Raw genomic sequence first — 21303 nt, forward strand, 5'->3', positions numbered from 1 at the left:
AGTACTAAAGCAGACCTACGTCTCACGTTAGACAGATTAATAGGGTGAATTGTCTTTCAATTTGTCGTGCGAGAACCAGAAGGATGTAACTCCCAATTTATCAAATTTACAGGGGAGAGGAAGTAACGTATTCTTAGGAATATGTCTGATTCTTAAGAAGACTCAGCAAATTGGAGATACGGAACTCCGTCTTACTGCTAAGGATTAGAAGTGAAGATCCAACTCCAAATAGACTTCTTCAGAGGAGTTTACTTAAACAAAAATGAAAACCGCATACAACGAATTCTAGGTTGTACCACAAAGGTTAAACGGACAATTTATCTAGTTTTTACATGGAATTCGCCGGGTGAATGCTGTTTTGTCGGAGATGAGTTGATGACGTTATCTTCTTTTACATGTTAATCCGTCAAGTTCCGAAGTGGTTGTCAGGTGGCGTGGATTATCAACAAATCTTATAGTTTTTTTCTAAATCCACATAAGTGAAACTTGAATAAGCTCCTGTGAACTTAGTGCAGATAGGAGAAAATAATATTCAGCTGGCGAAATGTTGAAATGGAAGGAGATGTGAAGGAAACTGGCAAGAGTGATCAAGATTGAAGTGGTGTGTCCAGGAAATAGAAGACTTGTGGTCAAGAGTTTGTTTAGTGTTCCAAACCGCTTTTCAATGTTCATCCACCGGGGATCGAACCCTGGTCTCCTTGATTGCAAGGCGTAAACATAGCAAAATCCAATGCCTTTAGGACTGCATACAGTTCTGCCGTGTAGATAGAACAGGCAGGATGTAGGGCGAATCTGTAACTTTGGGAGTTCACAATAAAGGCGCATCAGTTCTTCAAATAAACCCCAGATGTCACGGTTTCTTCAAGCTAGATATTGACACCACATGTAGACAGTGGTCCATTCATATCACGATCACACTCCCACCATTCCTTCTATTATTAATTAGAATCTTTTAAGAATAATTGGAAGGCGACATCGTTACCACTACGTTATCAGGGTTTAAGGGTGCCAGAACCGTACTTAGCATGTGGACCCTAACAAAGCCTCGTTAAGTTTTATCATTCCGAACGTTACAGTTTCTGAAAAAATGTACAATTGGCGACGGCATGATGTTGTTTATTTTTTCAGTTCCTATCTTATTGGCGCCATAAAAGGGACCGTTCCGCGAGGAAAGTGCATGCCAGGGAGGAATAATTACCCTGCGAATAATCCAATTCGTCAGCAAACAGAAATATTCACAGCCAGAGAAGGAAGGTTCCGCTGATATGTGTGCGTCCCCGTATGTTAATGCCGCCTATATATGGATGATTTCATCAAACAAGCTTATTTAGTACCCTCGTAAACTGGCGGACTCTGGCGCTTGGAGGTGTGGACTAGACTGCCTCCCCCATTGGGACGCTGTATCAGAGTTGCCACCTCGGTGATGTTTAACGTGAGTGTACGCATACATTCCACACGTTATCATATGTTATGTTGAGAAGATTAGTAGCGTCACAGGTTCTGTTATTGTATGTTACTGGTTGGTTTGTTGCCGTCTTTACTGTAATTTACACATATCTTGTACCTACATATTAATCGTATGTATTATTTATTGGGTGGAAGAATGGTGTTTTGACGGTTATATCACCAAGATTAAGGAAGGAGGGAAGGTAGATTAAGGTTTGGCTACTATGATTAAGATGTTTGTGTTACTAGTAATATTTGTGTTATGTTAAATAGTTTGACAAATTCATTTGTACTGTTTAGGTTGCTAGACTTATGATGTAATCTAACAACTGGTTGTAAAGATAAAAGTTCCCCGTCCATTTTGCACCGTGCCATGCGGTGTATCTATAAAAGTATGTTGGGGCAAGGTCCCACACATTCACCAGTCCCCAGGGTTGCTCCAAAGTTCCCATTTAATTGAGGCTGGGTGAGTCGCTACATTCGGGGACAAGGTCGGAAAATGTCTAACTTAGATCACCCACCCCGAGAATACAGCCAGGGTAACTGGTTGTAAGCGAGGCTATATATTGTTGTTAAAATAAACAAAACTTCTGTACAAGGAGATGGACTAATGATATCCCACTTTTCTTTACTGGTCTGGTTGTGATTTGGCCTCAGTTTTAGTCCAGGCTTTAGAATAGCTATAATAGGTACAACATAGTAGCTGTATTTCTCTTAATCATATTTGTGTATTAGGTTTCTCTCTGTGTGAATTCTCGGTTGTTTGAGTTTCTTTTTATGTCCACTTTATCGGGCTTACAAGGGCTTTATAAGGCTAATCTGGTCTGAGCCTACAGTTTAAATTCGGAACCACTGTGTGCCTCCACCAGGTATCGAACCCGGTGCCCCTTTGATTACAAGACGACGACGTCACCAAGTTCTCTTTCGTGAAACCATTTTAGTGAGATATAAGCTGTGGATCAATTACTTTTAAATTATGCAATTGTGGTGCAAATGCATCTAGGTGAACTACGTACTGATATACGGATTTGTGTGAGTGAGTGGGCGAGGTTGTATTTGAAATAAAGATTCATTCATCCATTCAAATTAAAGAAATTTGTATGTCAGATGCGTGAAGTCGAACTTTATCACATAGTAGTCGTGTCTGCCACTCAGGGCAGGCCTGGCTATTAGGCAATATCTAAGCAAGAACTCGGAAACAGCAGGCGATCCAGAATAGGGTTGTAACCAGCTTATGGTGTTATGACCAGTGCCAATTACAAATCGACAACGGTTCCCACCTCTAAATTACATTAGGACCAGGAGTTTTCATACTTGGAGGACATCATCGACCCTTTGACACATAAACTTTAAGGATGCCTGAGAAACACCATAATACCATCAGTACATCGCATTGGAAATAACAGTCCACATAAACACACACAAACTGCCACAATTGTAGGTTGCTGAAGGGTACCAGCTTAACATATCTTAACGCGTGTAAAGGAGACTGTTGTCACCTAATAGCTGAGGGATAAGTGCCACTAGAGCAATTTACTTCCCAACTTCTACTCCTGTGTACAGACATGACAATACTTTAGGGCACTACCCATCTAGAACACCGCTACGGGCATCACTGCGACAGACCCAGGATTTTTCGAACGAGGCACGAAATTTCCCCGAACATCACAACACACAAAAAGTGAATGACCCGCCACCTCTTTGTCTTCTAACCCTCACGCTCATATCTCATTCGAGACTGGTTGAATCATGAGCCTCACGAAATTTGCCACAGAAAATTGAAGGTTGTTTTGGACATAGGCACACACAAGAAGGGTCAAGGGGTCAATGAAACCATTCTCTAAGAAGTACGGTCCCGGGTTCGAGGCACATGGTGGTTCGGATCCCACTTTAAACTGTAGGTCCAGTCCCGATTAGCCTTACTGTGCATAAAGTGTACTTAAAACACCAAATCAACTAATCTACGAAGTACAAAAGTCCCTGCATTCTTTCTACTTGTATCCTTTTCTCATTTTATTTTCCTTTATCTTATTAACTTTCTGCCTTTCTTTTCTCAATCTTGGTAGGCTGCTTTCTCTATGTCTCTGCCCATACAGCACAACATGGTTTCAGATATGTTACGGATACGTAACTCTTGAAACATTGTAACATTGCAGCAACATTACGAAACATTACTGTGATGTTTCAGGTATGTTTCAGCAATGTAAAAATGTCCGCGAATCTAACATAACATTCGTAATGTTACAGAAACATGTCAGTGCAACATTACAGAAACGTGTCAATGTAACATTGCAGAAACATGTCAGTGTAACATTACAGATACATTTCCGTACAGTTTTGTGATATTTCAGTTACATTACAGTGATATTATTTCACATTATTGTTATATTGAATGGAATCAGTACTGTATTCATAAATGGCATATTTGAGGGGGGTTTGGGGTTAAACCCCCTTCAAATATTATTACAATATTTACTTGTAAATAATTTCCTGAAAATAGAATTCACAGTATTTCTTTTAAAATCAAGTATTGTGATGCTGTGAAAGTGCCAGAGGTCTTGGGTTTGAAACCTCATTAGGCATGATGCTTAATATTTATTTTATCTCCCATCAATTGACCACATATCTCAATTAATCTAGTCAGGAGAAAAAGTGCATAAAATTGCCGATTATGCATTCGTTCATGTCAGACAAAGCTAGAGTTAAAAAAAACAAAAAACTTTAGACACCTCAAGAGAAAATATGAAACATTAAACTGGTAATCATCATTAATACCTTCAATTGTTTACAAAGGAATAGAGTTTTACATACAATAACAAAGCTCTTTGTGGTTTGCTGTGCCACGTCACAAGGAAGGTTGGATTGAGGGTGATGTTATCAGCATCATGCTCCAGGCACTTTTCACCCACTTTACCAATTGATGATAGACTGGAAGCATGTAAACATTTTACTAAATACTAAAATTTACTTTGTGCATTGTGTCACTTTATGATGAAAAATCTGGTACAATAAGGTATATTCTATATATTAATTACAAAAGAATGAACAGATAATTTGAGCATATCATCCCAAATAAAAATTCAAAATTAATATAACAGTTAAACTGCAAACTTGCATGTCTGTAATTTACCATCACCTTGTACATAGCTATTGTGAATTATTTACACCATTTAGATTCTAATAATATTGGTTCTGACCATTATGCATTATTCTGGAAACATCTGAGATACCTTATTGGATACTTTCTGGAGATCATGCAGAGTTACCTACAAGTTACCTGAATTGGCAGTCTATACATTTGATAAGAATATCCTACATACTTACATAATTGGAGAAATTGACCACAAAGTTGGCAACCGTGAATGCCGTGCCACCCTAAGGTCTGCGGAGCCATGGATTATTATTATTAAAAGAATCAGTAAAAAATAAAAACTTGGAAAACTATCAGTTCACAAGAAAAAAGAGCAAAATGGACACAAGCTAAACTTGGGCAATTTTTGGGAACTAACAATATAAATAAGAATTGAACAATAACAGCAAATCAAAGTTTAAAAATTGATGAAATGTGTTTTGACATTCTCTATATTCTTGAAAATGTGCAGTATCAGAGGTTGTGCTTGCCAGTCAGAATTACCAATGCTATTACTGTTTCTTGTGAGAAATTTCCATTGTCTTGTTGCTTCAAAGATGTTCTACGATTTCCTACATTACCATTTCTTCATGAAAACAATTTTACATAGATTTCCTAACTTATACCAAAACATTTCAAAATGAGAACGTGCAAGACATGATTTTTGAATGATTTATATTATATCTTTCATTGATTTTCAAAATGGTTGTGCTAGGCTAGGTTCGTCAGTTTCAGAATACACTGTGAGAAATATAAATAAGAACCTTGCAGTGAAGGGATCCCAAGTTCAATACCATGTGAAGGCACATTGCACAGTGGTTGGAATCCCACTTTAAATTGCACGTCTACTCCCGATTAGCCTATCTGCACATTAAGTGGACTTCAAACAACAATTCACACATGAAACAAATATAAAAGGATAAGTATTATCAAAGGAATATATATTTTTTCACAAAAGAGTCTTTATTTTTTTGTCTAAATACATTTTTTTGTTCAGTTGAAATTTCTGCAGATCACAAGTTCTCACTCAGACAGCCTCAGTGGAACAACATTCAGTTTTACCTGTAAAGAGAATAATGTCATGTAACATCAATTCTGAATTAGCATTCTGTGGGCAGAAATATCATTTAAAGAAACAAAATTTTGCATAAGGTCATTCCACATCAGTTTAACCAGACCACGGTACCCATAATCTCAAATTTTCATGAAACTCGGCACATTTAATAATACTTTCATGGTGGTGAGAAACCATAGTTTTTCTCTCTCTCCAAGTTGTTCAGTAATTCCTCTTTCTTCCATTCCCAAAGCCTCCAAGTGTGAGCTGCACTGTCCTGGAAGAAAAATTCTAGCTCCCTTACAAATTATTCAAACTTCTTTGAAATTTCACAACATTACCAAAATAATAGAAAGAAAATATGACAACGTATCACATTCACATTTTAGTACACCAATAAATTAGTAAAATATTACCAGATTTTAGGCCAAAAACAATGTTTACTACAATTTCGATTTTTCTTAGGTTTGATATATCATCTAACTAGCCCAGAAATAAACTAAAAGGTGATTAATTCCTCCTCTGCTTTGTTTTAATGACTACCGGATTTTATACTTTTCACATTAACTCTTAAGAATCTAGATATCATTGAAGCACATTTTTTGGAGTATAAAATTTTAAATAGCGTTTTCATGGATGCCAGGAACGCAGGGCATGGAAGGAAAAGCCAAACTGGTGCCTTACTACTGGACCACCAGATCCACTTGGCAATTGGACAATATCTTCACTACTTGAGAAGCGGTTGGAAAACTATGAAGTGCTTTTTGTTGAAAATGGCTGGCTAGTGCATGCTAGTACCTTGGTATATCAGTAGCTATAATGTGCTCAAACACTACACAAAGTCTCATTCTAAACCGAGGGATCAAATCTACAAATTGTACTACAAGTTACATTCCTCGTTAATTTTATTCCATGTATTAAAAAGTTATAGTAGTATTCAACTACTTTTTAAGATGTGTCTTTGTCATAGTAAATGTAAATAAACTAATATTAGTAATTATAAAGGTAAGAGCAAAACATTCATGTTTGACCATAGGATGTTTTCAGATAGGGCCAAGCACTGATTTTTTTTTTCAAAAGGGAGGGGGAGGCATATTTTCTCCATAATAGTGTCACTCCCTGAAAGAAACACCGTCAATTCAAAGTTATCATATTTCTGCAATATCCTTTTAATAATTCACTCAAATGACTGTGACTGAAATAAAATTATATGGGTGAAGTATGAAATTTTAAGGTGACACCTTCCTGGCATCCATGAAAACCTTATTTAAAATTGTGTACTCCAAAAATTGATTCTGTGATATCTAGATTCTTAGAGATAATTTGAAAACTATAAAATGTGATATACATTTTTTTAAAAATCAGAGAAGGAATGAAAACACCATCAATTTTATTTCTGTGTAAGTTAGATTATATATATGAAACTTTACTTTAAAAATATTTGAGTTGGTGTTGCAACTTTCCCTTTAAAAAAATCGAAATTCTAGTAAACCTTGTTTTTGGGCCAAAACCAGGTAATATTTTACTAATATACTGGAATATGAATGTCACATTTTTCTCTGAAATCTATATTGTACGGTTAACGTTGTGAAATCTCAAAAAAACACATTATATAATTTGAAGAGCGACAGAATTTTTTTCTTCTAGGACACTGCAGCTCACACTGGAAAGTTTGGGAATGGAATAAAAGAAAAGGAATAACTAAAAGTTGAAGGGGTCATAATTCAAGGTAAATACCAAAAAAATCATGTGGTTTCTCACCACAATGAAAGATGAAATGTGCTGAGTTTCATTAAAATTGAGGATCATAAGTTCTCAAACCCCTTTTGTTGGTAGAAACCCTCCAATGGTGGTTGTATGACCATTTTAGAAAAAAAAACCTTATTAGTACATGTTTCTAGATATCAGAAACAATGTTCAAAAATATTTCTTGTCTTTAGTTCTCCTGGAACATCCCTTTTCCAACATTACAAAGGTGTTCTTTTTCTCATGTAGCAAATTACGGAAACCTTAATATCTCAAAAATCAGTAAAGCTAGAGACCTGAAACAAAATTCATTCTGTAGTTAATGAATCATACTTTCTATGATATTCAAGTATGTTTTGCTCAAAATTGCATCCTAAGAACAAAAATTAAGGTGGTAATTTGGGTAACAAGACAGTGGCCATGGTGGCTCAGTTGGTAACGCGTCTGACTACCATGCTAAAGGTCCCGGGTTCGATCCCCGGCCGGTTCAAATCCGGGAACTTTTCTAACGGTGGAAGCGGCCCCGGTGCCCACCCAGCATCGAATAACATGGGTACCGGGGGGAAACCCCGGGGGGTGATGCTGATCACATCACCCCCACTCACGACCGGGTCAAGAAACATGGCCGTTTATGGAATTTTGACAGTTTCGGTTTTAAATCTCTCAGATGGGTCCTTTTGAAAAATTCTGAAATTTGGCATGGAGGAAGCCCTGCATGAACCTAACTCACAGTAAAAATCTCAACTTTTAGACTCAACTTGTTTGGTAAATATGACATAACATATGCGATCTAATTTGTGACATTGGTGTGTAATGTTAAGCTACATGTATACCTAGAATAATGAATGAAGCATTTCCTTTTTCTTTTTTAAAGTTGGGCTTAAAAAATCAGAAAATATAGTAACATAGGATTTTAATAGTTGACTTACCAGAAATTAAAATTACAAGGTAAGACAATTGAAGATCTGTGAAATCCGTCAACTTCTACATGAGCAAAAAAAGTCACGGGCAATTGTTGGAAAAATGGCTGGCCCAGGAGAACTAAATACAATATTTTTTTGGGATATTGTTTTTAATATCTACAAACATGTACCAACATTTGTACTAAAAATGATTTTTTTTTCTTTCTAAAATGGTCATGCAACCAATTACTTGGTTGGTTTGACATGGAATGACCCAGAATTGACATGAAACTATCCTTGAGTAAAATAAAAGCAAGCCATATATTTGAGCTTCTGCAACCCATATCTGTTCTACAGGGCTACAAAATATTTTTACATTTCAGTCTTAATAAATACATTGTGTGTTTGTTTGTTGCAGCCAACTGATAAAAGAGGACGTGATAGAAATATGAGCAAAAGCATACCTATGCCTCGCTAGGGCTTCTAACCAAAGGCCACTTTTTATTAACCAAAAAGACCTTTGTTCATCACAGTTTAAGACAGAATATCGCACAAATTTCCATGGAGTGGTTAGCACATTGCACTGCAATGATAGGGGTTCCAGGTTAGAATCCCAGCCTGGCCGTGGCTGAACTGCATCCATGAATAAAGAATTTCTAATAATAATAATAATCTTCACAATTAGCAAAAATGTGGCAGAAAAGTAAAGTAATATAAACCAAATCAATTAATCATCACTGGTGGTCGGTAGATAGGCCTTGGTCCTCACGGGCTGTTGCGTCACGGGTTATTACTATTTGGAAAAGAAGTTTGCATTTCATTTCATTTTACGAAAAGAAAGAAATAAGGTATGACTGAAGACGACCGGACCCCTCTCAGATTTTCTTCATATTTGGCATACTTACTAATTGAGGCCTGCTAATGATGAATCTGAAGTTAAAATCTGTCGGAAACGTCTAGAAATTGCAAAATAATTGTGAATTATTGACACTAGCCCCACAAACCATTGACGTGTGGTTAGGTTAGGCAAACATAGTTAAAATTCCATGTCGTGGTAGTATCAGGATCTAGAAATTGCAAAATAATTGTGATCCATTGACGTGTGGTTAGGTTAGTTTCGGTTAGGCAAACATAGTTAAAATTTGGTGTTGTGGTAGTATCAGCAATATATATATTTTGCTTGTGAAACAAAAAATTTCGCGAAAATAGACTGTTACCAGCCTGAAAACTAACACCTTATTTTCGCTTATTTTGCAATTTCTAGACGTTTCGTGATTTGGGAGGCCTCAATTAGAGAGTATGCCAAATATGAAGAAAATCTGAGAGGGGTCCGGTCATCTTCAATCGTTCCGAAAATAACTACTGTGTTTACACTTGGCAAATATGGGGGGGGGGAGTTTTGCTAAGATTTCTTGCTATCTTTGACTTTACATGAATATAGTGGCTAGTGGCAGTTATAAAAAAGGTGCTGATTCCATCACTGTACATTATGGAGTATATAATGGGAGATTACACTTTGAAACAAGCACAATAATGAATCCAGCACATGTGTAATTTCTACATGTTAATTTGGATCATCAACATAACATAATGTTTTTTATGACCCCTTGAGCTAAAAAAAATACAAATTAGCCCATCACAGAACGTTATTACTTACTTGTTTTCTCTGTCTAGCCAAGTTTGTCCTGCACAAGCCACAACATCAGACACCTCTTGCTCTTTAGTATTTGGCTGGTGTTGGCAAACAGTGCCTAGAAGAAAAAAATCATAAATTGTATAAGGAATAATTCATTTGTATGCAAACTGAAATGCAAAATTTTCCATAATTTGAACCCGTTGACTAAGCAAGTAGAAAATATTGCATTTCACATAAACTACTTATAAAATTACAGAACAGTAAAATAAAACATTCTAGAAGTCTGACAATACTTCCAGTGCCTGCATAAGATACCATACTGCTACGCCAACACAAAATATAAAATGAGTGAAACATGCTGCTTATCCATTGCTGATTAACATGTATCTCTCATAACTAATAAAGAAGTAATAAAAAAGGTTCTAGCTGAATCACCTGGCAAAGCTAGTCACTCTATTATAATATACACTGTGTTCACTCATGGCATGTGTCACTTTCAGAGGATTGCAGTCATTTAAACCAGTACCACATCTACTTTGTTTACAATTGCACTTCAATGTACATGGGCTATTTATTATTGAAGGGTTTAGCCACCAAATGAGAGCTGAACTAGTAAGAATTGAGTTTCAGAAGTAATTTAAAATTTGGCTGTAACTACTTTCACCAAGTGGTGAGAATACTCACGGAACTCTTTCACCAGGTTGTGAGAATAGCAGGAAGTACTGAAGACCAGAAATCATATTATAAGGTGATGGAAGGGTAATGGTTCCGAATGTTTAATGATTTTTTTTCAGTTTCATAGGAAGATTAAGTATTGCAAAATTGTAGAATTTATTGTTACAATAAATTTGAACCCTGGTGAAAGTAATTACCACTGTTTGGAATTCCAAAGTGCAACTCATTAGGAAATAAATAAAAAACACGAAAAAAGTACCTTACGCAAGCATTTGTCGACAAGGCATTTTTCATTTGGAACACTTAGAGCTATAAATGGCCCACCCAACCTAACCACAAAAGCATTTAGAGGCGTTTTTTGAAAACTAAAGAGCCCTAAACCTTACTTGCCTAACTTTATTAAGAAACCCCTTTGCATCATGCACACATGGCAGTAGTAGTCCGTAATCAAGATGGTAGTAAACAAATGGCTGATTGCAATTGAGAAGTACATGTAAGTGAAACATTAATCTCAAAGCAAAAACACAGAAAGTGATTGCTATAACTCTGAAGTACATGTGTAAACAGACATTGAACCATGAAAAAAATGCCTGTGTACCATAATGAAATTGTAATTAAACAATTGGAACTAGGACCAAACCATTTATCAATGTAATATTATCTTCATCACGTGATACACTAGTCCATACATGATACATTTTTCCAACTGCATGGTGTGGAGGTAAAAAAGTAATGATCTCCTGCATGTAAACACACACACCAATGTAATCTTTATACCCACCAATAACTAAAGAATGTGTGTGGCAGTGTAACAGGCCAGGTCAGGTCAGAGATTATTCGCATGCACAGATTAAAACCTGGTAAAACAACTCTAAGCTTGCTTCACTAGTCACTCTGTCAAAATTTTACTTTGGTGGATGCTGTATATTCCATATTTAGATCAAATTCTGATTACATAAGTTTGCAATAATGTGACAATTATATTTTGAAGCAATGTAATCACAGAGTTGGGAAAAGTATTTCTTGTGTGCATTGCTGATTTAAGGTAAATTATCGCAATCACAAACACAAAAATTAGTTAGCAAATAAATTTAAAAAAAATATTGTTTCTGTTACTTGTTCTTTCACCCACTTCAAGCTGTGGTAGGCTAATTGTAATGCAGCAACATTTCATTGCGTCCTGTAAAATTAGAATCTGAATTATAGGAGCACCATGTAAATCATGCTGTGATCTTCAGTAGTAGCCTGTTCACTAAGACTCGAGCTACAATCCACACAGCTAAAAAAAAATTGCACGTGACAATTTACGTATAGAAATCGCAGAATGAATTTGTAGAAACGTATTTCTTATTAGATAAAAACTACTAACGTAACAACTTATGTAGTTCAAAGTATTCTACGCTTCTTCACTATGCACAGGGAGGTGAGAAACTTTTTTTTAAGAGGGCAAGTTTTGTACAAAATTAGGAAGGTGGTAATTATAATGTAACCGAAAAATGATACATTTTCAGCAACAAGTACTTTCCGTCTCTTCCATTCAATCTATTTTCGGTATACTCAGTGGCGGATTACCAAATAGGCCCACTAGGCACGTGCCTAGGGGCGGCAACTCTTGGGGGCGGCAAATCTTTTTTCCAGAATATCAAGAATAATAAAAAGTGTCTTACGTACACAGTGACAATTTAGACCTATGAAACCAATGTTTCAAATCAACGGTTTGTAACACTTTCGCTTCATAAGAAAGAAACCTTGATGTATCGGATTTATGTGTTATCAAGAAATGTTTCGTCTGCTCTGCCTCCTTCAGGCGCCAATCAATTTGTTTTTAACCCGTGCTGTGGCTTTTATCGCTTACAATGACAATGCAAGCCGCCCAGCCCTTGTTGGTTTGTTTTTGTAAATACATACCACTCGATCTTCCACTAAGCTTTTGTTAATGGCCAGGCAGGAAAAAAGACTGATTGTTTGAAACTCGCATCTGTAACAATGCCAGTCTTTAAAAAAAATAAACACACAAACACTGCTGATAAGTGAGTGCATTCAGTTTGTTGCTGGTGCGTATGCGATTTGGTGGTTTTTTTTATTTGTTTTTTTTTTCATGCAGCAGGCAGGATGAATCGAACAAAGTTAAGTGGGGCGGCTTATCGTAAACTTGCAACCGAAAAGCGTGAAAGAGAAGCAACCTTACAGAAAAAGCTTGGTACAGTGGACACGTTTTTTAGGCGAAAGGAACAAGTGATTTCCGAAAGCAGTTCAAAAATTGAAGTGGAAGCGGCTACATCGAGTGAACTCTGTGAAACGCAAAATGTCGAAAATATTGTGGGTTTAGTGGAGGAAGAAAGTGCACCTTAGGTACTGTCACCTCATTTCGTAGGAGTTCCTGATTGTGACAGTGAGAGTGCACATTTCGTTAGTTACGATCCTGCCGAGTGGTTTCTGAATGAGTCTACAATTGACATTCTTCTAAGACGTGGAATTAATCAGAATGCTGAAAACGATTTTTCTAAATCGCAAAGACTCATAGCAGGTAAGACAAGATTTTTAAATAATAGTTTTTTTTTTCGTAAACTTGTAAATGACGAATCAATTTTGCGGAATTATTTGATATATTCGTGCAGCACTGGTGCCGTTTATTGTGCATCATGCAGGTTGTTCAAGGGCAAGACAAACATCGCAACTCACGGCATTTCAGACTGGAAAAGCATTTAAAATATTCTAGCATCACACGAAAAGTGGTGAGTAGTGAATTTAATTTCTCAATACATTACATAATTTTAGGTATAGCACATACAGAAAATGAATTGTTTGGTATAGATTTTTATCCTATGTTTTTTATTTCAGTATGTTCACTAATTTTTATATTAGCCTGTAAAAATACTGCAAATAAGTTACTACTTTTCTTTTGAGAAGGGCGCACATTAAGTTTGTGCCTAGGGGCGGCGAGGAAGCTTAATCCGCCACTGGGTATACTATAAATGTGCACTGCTTATAGGTAAGCACTTTATTCCCTGTTATTTTAGTTTCATGAGGTGCGAGAAGTTCCATGCTTCTTCACATCATGTATTTTCAATTAAACAAACAAGACGAAATACTTCTTTAAACACTGGTTTGATAACGCCTGCCTTGTTTCCACTCACGTTCTCACACACGTTACACAACACAGATTACCTAGATATATAGCTTGCATAAGTATAACACAATTAAACACACTTTGGTATTAATAATATTCAACTTACCACTCAATAAACAACATTATTCTTCATAAGATGTGCACGACTCCCGGTGAGCGTTAAACGTAAACACAACATGGCCGCCTCAGAAAATTTCCCGGATGGCCGATGATGACTGAATCCAACGTTGCAATGTCTCCGAGACGTTCCAGAAACTAGACAATGAAACGATAACATTGCAATGTTTCAGAGACAAAACTGGGACTTCATGTGATGCTTTCTGTAACGTCAACGCGAAACCAGAATGTTAGAAACGTTTATGAAAGATTGCAATATTTCTGAAATATGTCTGAAACTTGGTGTGCTGTATGGGTGTATACTATAGAGTCTATGTATCTTAGTTTTGCTTTCTTTCTCCTATTCTGTCCTAATCCTATCCTTTTTTTTCTTTTCTCCCTATCCCGCTCTCCTACTGCACACCTCTTCGTGGTATTTCTCAATTTCTCTTTCTGTCGCTTTTTTCTTTCTCATCTCTCTGCTTTCTTCTACTTTACTTAATTTCTCCTCCCCTTCCCCCACTTTGTTTTGCTTCCTTGTGTTTCTTCCTTTCTCTCTATCGTGTTTCTGTTGCTCTTTTGTCTCGTTCGCTCTCTTTGTCTGTTTCTCGCTTCTTTCCTTTTATTTAGTGTGTCTCACGACCCTACCCCCTATCCAATTCATGTCTCTTCTTTCCTGTATTGTAATGTTTCTTTCATTGTGATCATAAACATGACGTCAATATATACATCTCAATTCAAGATTTTGGTCACCTTGGACAATTTTTCCGCTGGTGCTCAGGATTTTGGGTTCTCTTCTCTTTTAGTTGAGAATTTCTCCGCAGTATTGAGATTCCCAGAAGCTCGCTAGTCCAAGGGTTGAAATTCGGATCGTAAATTACTCGCCTCTAGAGCAGCTCAGAGTTGCGTAAATCAACTGTATAGGTCCACTGAGAGCGAGAGTCTAATTGCAGCGATTAGTAGTAGCTCCTACCCAGCAGCAGTATGGAGATGATCAACTAAATGGGGAGGGTCCATAATATTCCATGTGTCGTGGGTTGGAAACCCTAAAAAAAATGTGCAAAGTTATGAAAATCGTAGCCCTACTAATGATAGTTTAATAATCTCTGCAGGTGCACGAGCCAGAGAATGACCCTGCGACGAGGGAGGGAGGGGGGGGGGGTTTAGAGGTTTCGGATTGTAGTGCCGATCACACGACCTCTACTGTGGTCTAAATTGGAAATCTGTGGGACCTTACTTCAACCCCGTTGATGGCCCTTACTTCGTACGGAATGTGTTCTATTTGATAATTGATAATTGAAAAAAGATACCCTGTATAGAGGAAGAACATATCCCATTGGGTACATCTATGTACAAATTCATAGCGTCTCTTTCTCCCCAATGGCATAGTGGTAACGCCGTCGGCTTGTAATCAAGAAATCCTGTCTTCCATATCCGGTGGCTTCAGGGATCCATATCGGATCCCACTTTTAAATTGTAGGTTCAGTCCCGATTAGCATTTCTGTGCTTAAAGTGGATTAATAAACAAACTCAACCAAATAAATCTTTTGTGTATTGCTATACTTTTCTGTATAGAGATGCCAAACAAGGTATGCAAATATGTCATTGCAGTTACATGATGTACGTTTATCAGTTTCGTTATTCCGTTGCTGTTCTTCCTACTTTTGCCTAGTCGCGACGATGAGGATGAGCGATGATTACATGAAATTGATGAAGGTGCACTCACAAGTACGCCCCTGCCCAGGCCGGGACTTAATCTGCGATATCTTAATGCCGATATCGAAACAACGAGGAAGTAAGTAAAATAATATGCGTGTTGCTTTGAGTAGAAGTATTAGGGAGAATTCACCAATCGAACGTAAGCTTGTGTCTCCTGTTATACTGCTACAGTGTGAAACGTTGCTGCTCATTTGCTGGTTCCCAAGCGGCGTGTGTCGCTTCGGTCTGAATCTTCCTTAAAATTATATATGCAACTGGGAGAGACTGAAGTAAACTACTATAGTCAGGGGCGGCGATTAAGGGGGCAATTCCCCCCCCCCCTTTGCCACTTTTGCCCCAAAACTACTATGCTAAAAGTATCTACTAGTTAAAAGTAGACTGTCCTTGCCTCCGTTTTGGCATCTTGCCCCCTCTAGTTTAGGAACCCAATCGCCGCCACTGACTATAGGAGTTTGTTGAGAGATAAATCTTCCGTAAATTCAATATGAATATTGGTCAATTATGAATCATGACGGTGACCGACACCATAGGCGCAGCTTCATTTCCGTAGTGACATCCGACCTCTCCGAGTTTGCAACACTGCTGCGGGCAACAGTCCCCGTACAGCGACCGCGCATTATGCATCGCGGGATTATCGGGCCCCCAATCCGGTGGCGGGCCTGTTATGGTCCTGTCGGCACCGTTATCTCAGGTACAGATATGAGCCCTTATGATTCCGCATATGTGACCTGTGTCATACACGGAGCGCCGCCCTGCAAAGCCATATAAAACCATCATCCATCAGAAGAGGCGACAGCTCGCTGCCGTTGCTCCGATGACTCGTGAAATGGTTACCCGAGGCTGCTTGATCGCGCGATAAGGGACTGGGATTATTATTAATTAACATCGAATGCCAGTCCTTTCGCGTAGTTTGTCCCGAATAATGGAACGCAGCGTAGATACGCGGGGGAATCATGGGTGCGCGTGGATTTTATTGCTGGTCACCGTGACGTTGAGCGATTTGCAACGGTCCGGGTCCCTGTGATGAAATTTTAAGCGCCTAATACGTTTCCTGGCTGAATAGTCAAAGTTTCAGGCTGTCGGTTTTTATCGGTGTATTTCCGCAACGGGACGTTTTGCTCTGTCATTTTTACTAAACTGTGTGGTTAGATTTCACAAACCACGTACCCTCCCTTCTCTTCCTCTGGGTTGCGATGGGTTTAGTGGTGACCGTTCCGAAATGCACTCTCTTCTACTTAGTACACCCTTGTTCACACGGATGATCCGCCTAACTAGAATGGACGGATCCAAAAGAGAAAAGGTGGGAGTATGTAGTAAAATGCGCGAAACTACTGTGGGTTTCAGAATATTATTTCGTTTGCATGTGTTCGGTTGTTTATTATCTCTCCCTGTTGTGTGTTTGTGATGCCTGCTGCAACTAGTAGTAAACTCTTTCCAAGTGGAATATAATGCCTTGTGAAGCAACCAACTTCTACACTTGCATCCCTCATCCCTATTTGGCCAGTGGACTCGTCCAGCTAGAGCATGCGCACTTGGGTTAATGGTCGCGACTAACGCAGGCGGGCTGTAGCACTCTTTTAAAATTCTTGCGAGTATTAGAAAGAAAAGGAGAAAAGCGAGTTCAATGTTATGCAGGTGAAGCTAGATACAATATATTTGAAACAGATTAGTTTTCCGGAGAATGAAAACGCAAGCACTTCAACTTGAAGCTTTCTCTAATCAAAGTAATTTTTTGGCATTTTTCGTAAATAGCAGTTCTTCTTTGTACAGTTACACCAAGTAGTATGTTCAGAGTGTACTTAAGACAGTAATACGTCCAACCATTTACGATTCTAGCTTCCTTCAACACCGAGAAGGAAACTGTAACCCTCTTCCTTAATTAGTAGCGGCGCCAGAGATGAGGTAAAGGTTTCCAAGGCCAGTCGACCATTCCGCCAAACAGAAAACAAGAAAATATTGCATCTATGAAATGTCCTTTTCTCACAAATACGCCTTTTGGGGTATATTAAATGTGACTACTCCCACTCAGAAAATATTTGTTATTTGCCTACCCATTATTTTTTTTTCTGGCACCGTCGCCCTCCTTAGTGCAAGTTCTGACCCCAGGACCAACAGGCAAAATAATCCTTTGTAGGATGCGTCAGTATTCCGTTTCAGCTTTTATCGTCGGTTTTTTAGACTTGTCTTGAGATGCTTATTTGTTTTTTATTGCTGATCTCGTGACAAATCCCACAAAACTGCTGACGTACCCGTAATTTTAAAACCCAATCACCCAATTGTTATATATTATGTTAGTTCTTATATTTAAAATGAATACGTATTCCCGCCTCAGTGTCTTGATTGAATTGCTTTATTTTACTTAGATTCTTGTGCCACTTCTGGCTAATTTGCGAAGATGAGGATGAGTGATGATATGATGAAATTGATGAATTGACATGCCCAGGCCAGGATTCGAACCCGGGAACCCTTAGCGTCGTAGCGCGATGTGCTCACCTCTCTGCCACGGGGGCCGGTTCTCAGTGTCTTGATTATGTAGGATTAATATTTCCATCTCCTAAATAACAAGTTTAGATACTCTGTGCTATACATCTGTTTTTAGCAAGAAAATATTTTGTACTTTATTTATGAGTTGATAATATCTCGAAGAAGTGGATAATCAATCAGCAAGTCGTAAAGTAACTGTTATCTTAGTTCAGGGTTCAAAATGACGCCTTAGTAGCAAATCCAGTTCCCCGAGCATAGGGTTAAAGCCCTGCGACATGTAGATAAAGCAGCAGTTTGGAACGTCGCCCAGTAGATGGAGGCACACGATTGAATTTTTCTGGGTGATGAATTTCATTTCCTTGTGATTCGATTTGATTCCCTGATTGCTCGCCATCGACGGCAGAAAAATTGAGTAGCAGTTGACAACGCTCTTGCATCATTCACTTTAAAAAAAAATCTATTGATCATTCTAGCCCCCACCTCCACCCCCACGCCTCAGAAATCAGCGTAATATGTGTGGCAGTCAATTGGGATTTAACTGCCCGTCAAATGTTCGAAGAGTCCGTTTACAGTGGTGAATGGTTCTTACTGAGGGTTCCTTTATTTAAGGCAGTGATTGATTACAGCGCAAATGCTTGCTTGTGTTTTCTTGTTATAATTTTATGCTTTTAATCACCGACTTTATCGTGGAGCTGAATGGTTAGAGTTTTGGTTGAGAGCTGTCCCGGTTTCGGTTCCTCTGTGGAAGCCAAAATCTGGGATGTTGACAAAGCATCGTGAAAATAATTGGAGAGCTACTGGAAAAGCAGAAGTAATGGGCTCCAGTCTACGTAGGTAGAAAGCGATGGAACCATAGGTCAAATTTCTCTTCTTGTATTTTACTTCCACAAACGTCCAATACCCATACAATCAGTCTATTAAGAACAATCGAAGTACCAAGAAACATTCCCCAATGCCACGACACTCACTTTTTTGTGTGCGGGCGTTAGGGAATTTCTCGTGTCGTTTCAATTCTAGTGTGTTATCTCAGATTATGGCTATGCGAGGATAATAAGTGTAAATAAGCTCATATATCAGAGATTAACTGCATCAAACTGTTAAAATTTTAATAATAATATTCCTGGAAACTTCAACTTCAACGTGGCACCATCTGATTGCGTTCATTGAATCCCGGACGACGGGGCAATATTGTGCACTTTGTCCTGAATAGTTTTCTTTCTAGGAAGGACATTCCTAGATATTAGTAATGTCTGCATCAATGGGCCATCCAGGAAAATAGGATGAACGAGGGAGAGACCATTTATTTCCATGTTACTACCCCAGTTCGGTAAATTGAGAGGCTCAGAATTCTGATTGGTATGAAATTTAGCTACATTTCGGAAGGGGTCTTCTCGTTGGCAGCAACTCTGCCAATGTTCACTCTCTTCAATCTCAGGCTGTTCTCTCGCTAAACACTCCTCTTGCATTACCTCCCTGCTTCAACACCCTTACCACATCTTACCCTCGCACAACTGCTTTTCGAGTCGTGCTGACGTTTACACGTTCTCGTTCCTTATTCTTTCCAAACACACTACGATCTTCCAGAAAGGGCTTTAAAGTTTGTTTTCCATAGTCCCATCGCCGCTGTTTTCTAGACCGTAGCGCTAGGTTTTTTTTTTTCAACCCCTGTAGCTGCTGACGCATCCCCCTCCAAAGTTAACACATCACCCCTCCTGTATGCTAAATTATTCACGCATGAATTGGTGGCAGACAAAAGTTCACGATGCTAATTCGTACTGAAAATACTCACGTACGTAGTACGTACCCCACCCAAACATTGATTCTCTGAATTGTAAGTGGCATATGAGTATGAATGAGGTTTACAGTGATATTTTAGGCAAATTTATTAACGTAACAGTGTAAACTTCATATTTAATTATAATTATAACGGAATATCCTGGCATCTCTAAATTGTTTTGAATTTTTGCTTCAAGTCCACTTTATGCACAGATAGGCTAAACCTTCAGTTTAAAGTGGATCCTAATCTTTGTGTAATTTGCCTCCGCCGGGTATCGAACCATGGACTACTCGATTACAAGGTGACAAGGTTATCACTACTCCATGAGGGAAGCCTGGCATCTTTAAACTTTACAAAGATGTAATGATCACTGTGTAGTTCGCGTTTGAAATTCTTGATTTGAATCCGTGATGGGCATGATACGAATATTTCTACGTATTTTTTTGTGTGGCAAACAACGCTAGTGGATGACTACTTACAATACTGCTTTTTTGGACTCAAAAATTGAGGGCCAAATCATTATAATCTGTGCCTGAATAGTGCGATAATTGCAGTGACGTATGGATATTTTATTTGTGTGTATCTTCATTTCGTTAATCGTCAACTAATTCTCATAGTCAGTTTTGTATGAAGATAAGTATATTTTAAAATCAGTTATTATGTTTTCAATGATGAAGTGTTTTTGCCCCCTCCTTTAAAAAAAAAATCATATGACGCAGTGAACATCATGATACCCCTCTCCCTCTCCAACCGCTCCGAGCACGCTTACCCAGGACCGATCACATCATTCGGCTACACTTGGTAAGAAATCTGAAAATTCCTTCCTCCGGATAAAATATTTAGGACAATTTGCGATCACCGTGTACACCAGTCATCCACGTGCGAGCCTCAGCCTCGCCGCTTACATTCTAAGTTTGCAGGAACATTTTTCTTCCGTGTAAATTCCTCGTCGACAGCCTTTGAGACCACGTGGAGAAGTGCGAACGCTCTTGATAAATGATGACGCAGAAACAAGGCGACACTTCGTGCTGAAATCCGGGCTGCCGCTGCCGAATTCAGACAAGATTGTAATTAACCGGAACCGGGGCGAAACAGTTCCGATAAAGCTCGTGGCGTCCTCCAGGAGCCGTTTCGCGAAGGAGGATCCAATTTCCGGTGTGATGTTGCAAGCAGCAAATCTACGGAGTTCCTGCTCCCAATCTTCGAAGATAGGGGAATGGAAGGGGCGCGAGATGGCGCTCGTGTTTGGGTTTCCTGTACACAGGAATTGCTTTAAGGTGACTAAAGAGGACCTGTTCTTCAGTTCGGATGCGATTTGTAAAAAAACGGACCCTGTATTGACAAGAAATGAAATTTTGTTCCTCGAGGAAGAATTTTGAAAAAGTATCAGAATTATTGTTCGCTCTGCATTACTTTATATTTGCACATTTTTTTAAAAAAAAAATCCAAGAAAAATTCATGGTTTGAAGTCTCAGATTAATATGTCAATGGAACAACCCTTTTTTATT

At 38.4% G+C, this 21303-nt stretch overlaps 1 protein-coding gene and 1 long non-coding RNA gene across 2 annotated transcripts in view; one reads left to right on the top strand and one right to left on the bottom strand.

Moving 5' to 3' along the window:
• Positions 1 to 21303, top strand: part of Sema1a (semaphorin 1a) — a 778340-nt gene that overhangs the window by 575000 nt on the left and 182037 nt on the right. The gene's annotated exons all lie outside the window — the stretch shown is intronic.
• On the bottom strand, positions 5568 to 13895 carry LOC145989481 (uncharacterized). Its single transcript, XR_014441858.1, has 3 exons — positions 13826 to 13895; positions 9936 to 10029; positions 5568 to 5638 (listed from the first exon to the last, which is right to left on the bottom strand). It is a non-coding gene; the product is annotated as an uncharacterized LOC145989481 (long non-coding RNA).

This window comes from Lepisma saccharinum, chromosome 1 (assembly GCF_977018435.1).
Source record: "Lepisma saccharinum chromosome 1, izLepSacc3.1, whole genome shotgun sequence".
NCBI classification, from domain to species: Eukaryota; Metazoa; Arthropoda; class Insecta; order Zygentoma; family Lepismatidae; genus Lepisma; species Lepisma saccharinum.